An 11983-nucleotide genomic window follows, 5' to 3' on the forward strand; every position below is an offset into this window, starting at 1 on the left:
CAACACCTGCACAAGGAAGCTGAAGCTGTCCAAATTACCGGTGAACAATAAACTAAAATAAATAAGAATAAAAAAAGAATTCACGTGATCTGGACTAGGCATGTCATGAAACTCAAATATTTGGCATCTGTTTTTTCTTTTCAAGATGAAGTTGCATGTATTTCTTTTGTCAGAGGCAGCCAAACCTTGTAACCAGGAGCACTGAGATACCTGTGCTAGCAATGAGTGCACACCAGTCTAGTTTAAAGCTGCTGAAGGGGGCTTTTGTTACAGAGGTGTGCTAGTGAGCTTCATATTTTTCCCACATTCAGCTGAGAATTTATGAACCAGAAGAGAAAAACATAATTCGTTTTGTTGGTGGGTCAAAAAGTGAAGACAACACACCTTTACAGTTCTCCCAATGATACATTTCCTGCAAACAACTACAAAGCATGTTAAAGATGTTAACGTGTATATAATAAAACGCATCACTTACTGTAAACTTACTGACAAAAAGAACGTGATGATAAACTTAATTAAATGCAAAAAACAAAGCTAAGAATTATTAAAATGCACATGAATGCTAAAACTGGTAATTTAGAATTTACAGCTTTTCATGGGAAAGCCAAATTGACGCCTGCTAACAAATAAAAAAGGATTCCAATTAATTGATTCCAACTAATTTGGGGCCCGATCATCTGCGATGGCTTCAGCAGAGGGCAGAATCAGATTTCTGGGCATTAGCAGCACTTTTATCAAGTTGGTGGTAAATCCTCTGCCTTTTGAGAGACGGAAATTAGTCAAGCTGGCTGGAAGACCATTGCTTTGAGACTTGATTTGGTTCCAGCATACATTCACTGGGAATTCAGAGAGGGACATGGTTTTCAACATGCCACCTCCAGATTTCTGAAATGAAATCTATTTTGCAGGATGCCTGAGCAATGTGAGAAATGAGTTTCTGACAGCAGCTGCCTGTGAAGTCACAGGCTCAGGGCACATCGTGCTGGGACCAGACACTGCCACTGCTTCAAACCACTTTTCATTCAGGCTCCCTCAAGAAAATCCAAGAACCGCAGACCCCATCCCTAGAGGATTTCAGGGCCTTTCACTCCCCCAGGGTAATGATGATCCTGGAATTAGTGGCATCCCCCAGAGCCATTCACACTGGAAGGTCTGAGTCTCTGTTTCTCACAGCTGAATTCTGAAGGGCAGAGGACCTTCAAGTCTCAGAACTTCTGACAGAGAGAAAACCTACCTACATCTCAAGAAACATTACTTGAATCTGAGAGGTTTTCTGCAGAACATTTTGCAAAACACTCTGCAAAGCTACATTTTTTTCTCACCAAGTTTTTTAATTAGAAAATTCTGAAAATTTTACTTGCTTAAAATTAGATATTAGACAGAGAGGCACTTGAAGAGGTTATCAGGGCAGGATAGAACGTAAGAGAGCAGTCAGTGGGACATGAACAATTGGCACTATGTTCAGGGTATCACCAGCCAAAGTACCATTGCTGGTGTCTCATTAGGAGGGAACATCCACTTCTGACAATTTCGGCTTTCAGAAACCAGCATGCAGTGGTAGGATGTTCAGCTAAGAGCCAGGAGATGTTGGCTCATTCCTGACAGTATCACAATGCTCAGAAGAGCAGCTCTGAATCGGATCTTCCACATCCAAACCAAAGATGTTAATTCCAAACGTAGCTCAGCAGGATACTAAGGCCAAACACATAATAGGACTTTCAGTTTTAGGATGACAAGTGCTGTGAAATACAAGCAAAGTTTAAAGCAATTTGGTGGGAATGTTGAAAAGGAAAGAGCAGGAAGAAGGTAGAAAGCTTCCTGCAGTCACAGGTAAATGAAAGGGGTCAATAAAAGATGACATAGGTGTACAACAGATGAAGAGAGTCTGAACATTTTTGCATGGAAGGCATCAAGGGACACATGAAAACTTAGGATGAGATGTGAGGATGCAAAAGATAGTTGGAATGAGGTAACTACGAAACTGCTACCTGAAATGAAGGACAGGAAAGGAAGATTTTAGAAGGATTTCAGAATAAGAAGCACTATTCCAGTCTAGTCCAAGCACTGCTTCTCTGGTCTAGTCCAGATGCTCAAGAAAAGCATGGAGAATCAGGAGAGAGATAAGCACTGGGGAAGAAGAAAGGAGTTATGGTATCACCATGGCTATATCTTAAAGAGTAAAACACTTCTTAACTTATAAAGGAATCAAAATATTTCTGTAGGAAGACCTTGTACTAAGAAAACACATGGTTCCTTAATCTCCACTTAAAGCCAAGAGCTAAACATTTATATTCTTAGCATTAAAAAACTAAATACTTACAAAACACCTTCAAGAAATCTAATACTCTAATCCTCAAGGGAGGCTTTTATCAAAGGATGCTTAGATTCAGCTGTTAAATAATTTCTACTAACAAGACAAGAAATATATGAAGACATTTTGAAAAATTATATCCACCTACGTGTTTCATGCAGGGTTTGAGGCTTTTTTTTTTTTTGTAGTCACACTACTGCCAAATTATCTGAGAAATGAAAGGAACCTAGCAAGAAATTAAGTAATTTTTATCTTCTCTTTTTGTGACAAAAATTATGCACAAAGGTTCAAAAGGAAATTCTTCTTGTGTGTTTTATTCCAGCCATAAAATACACTTTATAGTAGCACTGCAATGCAACAAGACACATTTATGCTGTGCTCACATGGCTTTATGCCACCTGGCCAAGAGACATTGTTAAGGCAGTCGAGCACACGCCCTGTAGTGCGTACTCAGCTTTTATTGCCCACTCAGAAAGCCTTGTTTTCATCATTTTGAAAGGGAACAGAACTCACTCCAAGAAAACCCCAGCCTAGATAAAATTAGAGCCAAAATGCAAAAGAATCTGAATGCAAACCCACCACGGTGGAAAAATATTGAGCTGCTTCATTGACTTTACACTCCTGGTACTCTCCTGGTACAAGAAGGACTAAACCTTTCAAACCTCTCAATACCACGTGAAATTGCTCTCCAGTTATCAAATTTAAAACCTTTTCCTAGGAACTACTTACTGCAGCTTTTCAGACTGGAAAACTGCACACACACACACACGCAGCTACCTGAATTTTCAAAATGGGCCGAGGAATGGGCTGGGCTCAGTACCACATGCCAAGTTCTGCCTGCCCTCCTGCACCTCCAGCTGCTAAGTGAATAGGTATTCAGTCATGTAGGATGCTTTTGAAACAGCTCTTCTGGCTGCGTAGCAGCGGGCAGACACCCACCACATACACCATTGTTTTGGGGCCCTCTGGTAGGAGTTTCACACAGAGTTGGAGTAGCAACCCTCTCAGTGGGCAGTTCCCATGACAGAAGAAATTGCTGTGCTGGCCATGTAGCAGTTGGGTCTTCTACAGAAATGGGAATTAAATACATTTGTAACGGAAGGAGGGGATTTTTTTCTTATTTTTTTTAAGCAGGGATCTGTTCCACATGACCTGAACAACAGAAGTGCTCCTGGAAATAAGTACCCTGATATTTAAGTAAGTATCTGGCAAGGGATCTATTTCGTCCTGTGTTTTACGACTTAGAAGATCACCCAGTTTTCAAAGCATAAATGGCAAAGATTAACTTTTACAAGGTTCTGTCAAAACACACCGCAAGCAGGCTTTTGTGGGGTGTGAAAGAGAACCCAGAGGCACCAATCCCGTTGGTTTCGCCCGCTCTAACTGCCTCGGGATACATTAATACATGGAGAGCACAAATGACGGCCAGACGTTCAAAGCCAGGGCTTACCACCCTCATCCGAGTGATCACAGACTCCTAAACGAGACACCCGTAGACCTCCAGCTGTGTTTGTGTGAGAGGGGCATTCCAGGCCCTAAAGATGTCCATTTGAAACCACCAAAGCTGGAATCGCACAGCAAAACATCAAGCACCAACACAGAACACGCCGAGAGTGTTTTAATGCTGCCTTATAACATCAACAACAAGGGGTTTTGCTTCATGCAAAGGATCCTTGTTTAAATTACATTGGATGACCTGTCTTAGTTTGCTTTATGGGCACATCCTGTACACTCTCGCACAGTTGAGCAATCTCGCCCAATTCTAAAGGCTTATTTATGAGCATAAAGATGACTTACAGTAATAAAGAGCTACACCCTTGTCGTTCCAGCACTCACCTGCTCACTGAGGATCTTATCATAATACAAACAATGAAAAAAAAAAAATATACTCAGATTCCCTTTTGAGCCATGCCTGAGCAAAGCAGGGAAGAATAAACAAGAATCCTCCCACAACTTCCAATTCCTGTAGTGGTTTGAGGGAAGAGAAGACAATTTGAACTACAGTTCTTAGAAGAATAAAATGTTCTTGTTTCACTGTGGATTCAAGACTCACACTTCTGCCATTTTTTCTTTCATAGAAATGAAACACCTGCTTTCAAATGCCGTACTGCTGGGTTTTGTTTGGGGATTTTTGCTTAGTTTTCTGTTTGTTTTGGTTGGGATTTTTTTCATGCTAAAAGTATTTTGATCATTTTATCAAAACTAAACTCTTATGCAAAACAACCTAACTTTATCAACACGCTGCTTTGGAATATAATTGCAAATTCAGATGGATTATAGGGATGCAGGAGCTGGGTTTGTCTATTCCCATCAGTGATAAACCTCCATGTTTCTGTCCCACTTTTTATTTTTTCCTCCCCCTACAGAAAGCACATTTGGCCTGTGAAGACTTTCATCCTGTTTGGTTCTTGCCTCTCTGGGATGGAGGCCCTGCTGCAGCAGAGGACAAATGAACATCCTGGGGGTAGAGCCATCTCAGAAGGAAACGGATCTTTCCCTGCCAATCACATACTACTGGGATTCTCCCTGCACAGAGGCAATTCAGGGAGAGGCTCCTGCCTGTATAAATCCAATTGGGCTGTGCAAACACAGAGAAGGCCCACAGACTGTGAGCTCCAGAGAGAGATTGCTTCCTTGTGATAAACTAAGCTAATAAATAAGTTTTTAAAATACCAAGTTCTCTAATGTTGAGAAGTTTAAAGAAGGATCAGATTGTGCAAAAATTATGGGTGATATTCCCCCCCCAAAAAAGAAAAAATTACTTTGCATCAGCCAAATGCATCCTTTTTTTCATACTGACAGGAATAAGATCCTTTTAAAGAAAGGAGGAAGAGAGGAAATAATGCCACAGCTTACCTCTGTTAGTGCAACAGGCTACACTGTCATGCCAGAGAGGGAGACACTGGAGACATCTGTGCCCCAACTTGTGTCACCTGCCAATGTCCCCTAGCTGATGTCAGCTTACAGCAGAGAGCTGCTGGTTCATGTCAGACAGTTCTGGGCTTTTCACCACAAGAAAGACTTTGAGGGGCTGGAAGGTGTCCAGGGAAGGGCAACAGACCTGGGGAAGGGTCTGAGTTAAGTCATATGAGGGAGCTGGGGGTGTTTAGTCAGGAGAACAGGAGAGAGATGGGGGAGATCTTATTGCTCTCTACTGAAAGGAAGCTGCAGCAACACTGAGGGCAGTGATGAGTGGAAATGACCTCAAGTTACATCAGGGGAAGTTTAGATTTGATATTAAGGAAAAATTTACACAAAGAGCTGCCAAGTCAATAGACTGCACAGGGATGTGGTGGAGTCACCACCCCAGAAGTGCTAAAAAAATATGTGGCTGTAACACTTGAGAGCGTGGTTTAGTGGTGAACATGGTGGTGGTGTTGGGTTGACAGCTGAACTTGGTGACCTTAGAGGCCTTTTCCAAACTTAATGGTTCTATAGCTGTATGACTAGAGATTGATCCTTAGCACAGCTTTTGCAAGAACTACTTACATATCATTCTGAGACAATTTTTCAATATTTCTTTTTCATATTAAACCTCATAAACTGAAATGCAGACTGGAACAATATTGCCCGTTTTCCCTTATGCTAGTACAAAAATCTGTAGAGCCCAGAAGAAATTACCACTGCGTCACCTGTGTAACAAGCCAAGCTTCTACGCTTCATACACCACTGAAGACTTTTAGCTAAGGACGATGTGTTAGAAAAACCACGCCACATTAAACAGGACAGGGTGAAAAGGTTTGCGCTGAGGTGTCTGATTGGGCCGGTTTTGGTGGGTTTTTTTGTTTTTTTAAGGAGTCTGTATTGCCAGGAAGGGACTAAACGAAGGAGGGGGGAAGAGGAGTAGAGTGGAAAAACGAAAAAAAAAAAAATAGTACGAGGGAAAAAAAAAATAAAATAAAAGAGAAAAACTGAAATAAAAAAAAAGAAGGAAAGCGACCGCTAGTCCCCGAGGTCCCCGGCAGAGCCGGGAGCCGCCCGGGAGGCCGCAGGTACCATGGACAGAGCCCGCCGCCCGCCCGCAGCGGAGCAGCCGGCGCGGCGCTCCCGGGTCCGGGAAGCGCCAGCCCCGGAGGGCCACATCCTCCGAGCAGGAGATCCAGGCAGGGCCCCGGAGCCGGGAGCGGCTCAGACGCGGCTTTATGGGCTCCGCCTCACGCGGTTTTATGGCGGCGTCTGGCTTAGGTTGGGCTTCCCCGTGTTGATTCAGGGCATCCTTCGGAACACCTGCCTCCGAGCGCCGAGCCGCGAAGTTCGGTTGCAATAAAAAGTTAATAAAAGCGTTTATTGCAGGGCGCGTAAGCTTAAAATTTTAAATTAATCGAGGCAGCAGCTCACAGGTAACTTCAAAGGCTATTTAAAAAAACAAAACCAAAAAACCCACCGTCCTTCTATGTACAACGCAAAAGCTTTGTGGCAAAATACGTTTTGTTTTAGGCAAACTGCTCTACCTGCAGAAAGGGAAATACGAACCCTGATGGCTTTTCCTTTCAGGTATACAATATACTCAGCACAGGAACTGCCTATTACAGATTTTGCCCATTACTCCTGAAGGATGGTTATCAGTAACACCTATTTTTTCCCCCAGATAATGTGATGCTACAGGGAAATCTGAATTTGGAGACACTGCAGTACATGCAGGGAGAAGGATGAGACTCCATGTTAAGTGTTTGAGAGGAGAGAAGAAACTTAGAAAATATTCCAACTCGCTAATTTGAGCTAAAGGCCCAACTTCAGTAAAGAAAAAGGAATTAAATTTCAAAAGAAAAACTGTTACATTCAGTTATCATAAACTTGTGCTTAGTGTACACACTTGACAACAAGTGCATTGCTGTGGGTATTATTTCATTACATTTATTTACATCCTTCATAGAATAAAAAAAATCTGAATGTATTTAGCTGGATAATGAGATAGTATTTCTATTATTATCTAGATAATATCTGGGATACTATCTATCTTAGGTAGAGTTTCAATGGACCTTTTTTTAATATTTCCTGATAATCTCCCTAATTAATGATGTGAATTCATTTGTTGGTGTTTGAATATCAAGAACACATTTCTAATGCTGTCAGAACATTTGATAAAGTTGCTCCCTCTCTTCAGCATAGTGTGGAGTTTGTGATGCTTATAAAATGCCCTGAAAAATATAACTGGCTGAATATGATATTGTGGCTAAATAAGAGTTTTATAGAAACACTGAACTTTCCATGAAAAATTAAAAATAGTGTTCTAAATCAAGTGGTCTTGGGGACAGTATTGAATTGAATATTGAATATCTACACTCCCAACTCTGTGGTCCTCCATGCTGTGCTGGGGGCCAGCTGAGTACTGAGAGGGCTTCACAACAGCTGTGCTCTTGGAAAAAGCATATCCATGCTCTGGAATGTAACATATTACTCGAGGTTCACTGTTTCTTAAGGCAAGGTTCATTGTTTCTTAAGGCAAAAGTATTTACGGTGGTATGGTTGTACAAAAATACACATTGGGGCCAGGATGACAGAAATGTGTCATTGCTTCTGGGGTAATAACCAGCAAACCATTTGTGGTCATGCCTGCTGAAAAGCTACCTCAAGTAATGGAAAAGAGGGGGTGAGGAAGGTAAATTTCTTCTTTAGATATACCTTTTTTAATAATTATTTTCTTCTTTTCACACGCACAAATACTTGTTCACATAAGCGCAAGCTGACAGAACTCCACTGCACATGTTAAAAGACAAGGTTTACCCGTAAAACCTGTGACACCACAAAAGTACCCCACAAGAGCTGTGTTCTCAGTTTCAAAAACCCTAAAATATTGTTATGCAAGTCAGAACAGCAGCTGCTGGCAGTAACCACAGAATTACTCTCCAGACCCTTCCCCAGCTCCGTTGCCCTTCTCCAGAGGACACGCTCCAGCATCTCAATGTCCTCCTCGTGGTGAGGGGCCCAGAACTGGACACAGCCCTCCAGGTGGGGCCTCACCAGTGCTGAGCACGGAGGGACAGTGTGAAAACAAGCATTAGGATCTGCCCACCAAAGGAGCATTGGTATCCCTGCCTGTGTGAGGGGAGCTGGAGCCAGAGGATCTCTAAGGTGCCTTCCCACCCAAACCATCCTGTGATTCCATGGTTTGCCAGCTATTGCCGGATCAGACAGGAAGGATTCCTGCACAAGGGGGCCTGTATGTATTCAGAGGGACAGCCCCTGCAAAGCAGGTCATGACATTTGCTGTTAGCACATCTCCTCTTCATCATTTACCCCACAACCATGAAATGTGTGTAATGGCCAGCGCAGGCAGATTTAAGCAATGCTCTCACGTTTCTTTTGATGTCTCATCAGATTTCCTGGTCTTTCCAAAGACAAAGAGAGAAGCTGTTTCTCCCAAGCAACCTGTCCAGTTCTGTGCGTGAATATAGCTCCAAATAAATACACAATATGGTAATTAACTATCTCCTGGCTTTGTTGTTCCTCTCATCTTTTCCATTTGGGAAACCTCTGGTCAGTTTTCCTGTGGTCTATTCTTTTACTTAAACTGTTTCCATCATCCAACTTAGATCACATTTCACTTCATACCACAGTACCTCTCTAAAGAGGTGAGACCTTCCTGAATGCAGAGAAGGGTTGTGCTGATGGAAATCTGTCACACTTCTCTCCTATCCAGTACTATGTTCTAAAAGGTTAACATTAAACTGCCACTCAAAACCCTTACCCATTGTATTTAAAATATATATATATATACACATCCCTTTTAAAGTAGTAATTTCCAGAAACATTTGATGGGAACTTTAGGATATTCTCTTCCAGTGGGGGTATTAGAACTCATAGACTAATTCAGCCTTTTTTTTTTTTTTTTCCAAACCTCGAAATGCATGAAGGGGAAAACAAAAAGTGCAACGCAAGAACTGTCAAAGGGAATAGTTAGATGAAAATAGCAGAAATTAGGCAAACTTCTAATGCTATATTTTCTATTACATGAATTTATTTTTAGCTTATCTAATGTATCAATGTTAGTACCGTAGTATAATCACAGAAACTGTTTGAATGCACTGATTTTGCTGGCCTTTTTTTTTTTTTTTTTTTTCCCTCTAGGCAGAATTATAAAATATGAGGGAAAAAAAAATAAACCAGTAGGGAACTTTGTCCCTCATGAAATCCATACTTTCCAAAGGCTGATGGCCCAGTCCTCCAGCAGTTGCAGAGACTCCTAAAGAAAATGCCCTGGGCTCCACCACAGACCAGTCACTGATCTAGAGCCATTCACAGAGAATGAATTTCATGTGATAGCAGCAAGAGTGATATCTACAGACTGGGTATCAGGACAAACAGGAAAGGCTGGCAAGCAGTGGTTTGATTTTGTTTGATAGAAATGAAAGAGAAAAAAAAAAAAAAAAAAGAATATATTCTTAACTTTTTTCCAGGCAAGAGAAAAGTTGAAATCTGCTGACACTGCACTTTCAACAATTTTTCAAAAAGCTGCAAAGGTAGAATTAACATCTTAAAGCTTGATGTTTTTACATTTCTCAGATGTGAGGTATGGAAAAATCAAGAAGATCCACCAAAATAGATCAGTTCATGAAGGGGAAAAAATAAGGCTCTTTTCTTTGATAATCTGTTGGGTTTTTATTTGAATAAACAAATTCAGGGTCTGCCAAAAGAAGACACCAACTTATTTGTCCCCAGTGTTTCCTGCAGACTTTGGAGAGCCTTATTCTGTTTGGCCTGCTGACCCCTGGGGCAGCCCTGGTCCTGCACCAGCAGCTATTTCAGGAATCTGCAGGTCAGCTCCCTACACCAGCTCCACAAATATTGTCAGGGTGTCCAAGGATAATAAGTACAACTGCCAAATGCACCCATAGATATCACTTTAGTATTCCAATAAGAGTCTGATTTTTTCTTCTCTGCTAAGCACCCAACTGCCACAGAAACAGCTGAAAACCTTGGAATACACAGCAGGAGGACCAAAAACCTGGCTTTGAATGCTCATTTTTCATTTCTCTTATTTCTATTCTAGGGAATTTTTTATATATAGATTTTTTTTTTTTCTGTTTTCCTTGTTCCTGGTTTAAAAGTACTTGAAATTATGACCATAGGATCTCTAAGGTAAGTTTAGACCCACTGTTTTCTGTTGGAAGATGCTCTTCTATTTACGCTACTCAGTTACTTAGAAAAACAAAAGGAAAAATCAAATATAGAAATACCCTTTCCAGATGTCATTTCTGCAGGGTGTGGGAAAGCGGAAAAGTTATGAATTGCTTGGTAAATTCTCATTTAGCCTGAGATACACAAAGGTTTATGTCCCTTACACGCACCTCTATAGTTGAACACCCATGCACAGACAGACAGGGACCCTTCAGCACTGGAGTGCCTGAGGCAGGTTGTGCTCTGGAGCTGACACCACAAGCTCATGCCCCAGAAGAGCTGGAATCACAGGGAATGCCTGTCATGGAGGTGTCACCAAGCACCATAGCAGCCCCAGGCAGGTGCATAGCAGTACAAGGAACTTCCAGCACACTGCAATAACCTCGCAGCTGCTTCAGCTACACTGGACCATGCCCCAGCCCCTGGTGGGGCAGCCCAAGGTTGAGAAACTTCCAGTAAAACCATAGCACAGAGTCTTCACAGCCCCTAGAAGAGCCCAGCTGAAAAGCTGTTTCATTGCAAAGATAGCTTGTAGCCTTTGCAGAATTAGCTAAGGATATCAAGTAGAACTGCCTTTTCTCAAAAGGCGTCTCACTCCTTCACCTTTGAATACTCACTGCAGTTCCCCTGAGGGTGTCAGGGATGGGGTCAGCAATCACAGGCAACAGCAGAGTCCAAGTGAAACAACCCCCTTACTTTCTAACCCCAAAAAAACAGCCAGCAATTCTCCCAAGCTTTCACTCTCTTTCCCAACAGGAAAACCCTAGGAATCCAACAGCAATTCAGAGCATCACTTCCCTAGCTGCCATCCTCACAGAACCAGCCTTCCACTTTTCAAGCCCTTTTAAAGAAAAAGCTTTCAGGATGTTCTGCAATGCAAAGAGGAAGCCACCAAACAGTAGAGCAGGGAAGAGGGTTACTTGAGTGCCTTGGTAGCCAAGTAATAGGAGCATAACCGATTTAATCCAGAAATCTTTCCATGACCAGAGATGAACCACACAAAAATTTGCTGTGAGAGTATTTTTGCAAAACATTCTGGTAAGCAATGAAACATAACAATGCAATTCAGGCTGTATTCATCATATCTTCACTACAAACATTGCAGCACTGATAATTTCAGAAAAAAAAAGAACAAGAAAATATATTCTTCCTACCTGAGAGGAGACTGAGGCTGGTAGGTACTGCATGTTCTGCACATCAGACTGTGCCTTAGAGTCTCACACACCCTGGAACACTACCTCAGAGCCATGGTCTCACCCATCCCAGTGGGGAAGCTCCAGCAGGAACAAACCATGCAGACTCAAGCTTAAACAAGGGTACAACCCATGAACCAGGAGAACCATCTTGCTTGCAGAAGCCTGCAGCCAATCACCATCCTCCCCAAAATATCACTCAGCTTTATCCTATTTCAGAAAATTGCACCTCTCCCTTCCCCTTGACCCACCCTAGATAACAAGCCACAGCTTGGGCAACACAAACTGCTCTGCACCTGCTTCATGGGGCATCAGGAAAGGATGGCCCTATCAAAAACCACGGTGAAACATGTCTGGAGGT

The 11983-nt window shown here is 42.1% G+C and overlaps 1 protein-coding gene across 1 annotated transcript in view; it reads right to left on the reverse strand.

Annotated features, from left to right (window-relative positions):
- SMARCAD1 (SWI/SNF-related, matrix-associated actin-dependent regulator of chromatin, subfamily a, containing DEAD/H box 1) overlaps positions 1 to 11770 on the reverse strand; it is a 116818-nt gene extending 105048 nt beyond the window's left edge. The window contains exon 1 of the mRNA XM_040064983.2: positions 11584 to 11770. The gene's annotated coding sequence lies outside the window, so the exon portion shown is untranslated. The remainder of the gene's footprint in view (positions 1 to 11583) is intronic.
- Positions 11771 to 11983: the final 213 nt, after the last annotated feature.

Source organism: Hirundo rustica, chromosome 5, assembly GCF_015227805.2.
Source record: "Hirundo rustica isolate bHirRus1 chromosome 5, bHirRus1.pri.v3, whole genome shotgun sequence".
NCBI lineage: Eukaryota > Metazoa > Chordata > Aves > Passeriformes > Hirundinidae > Hirundo > Hirundo rustica.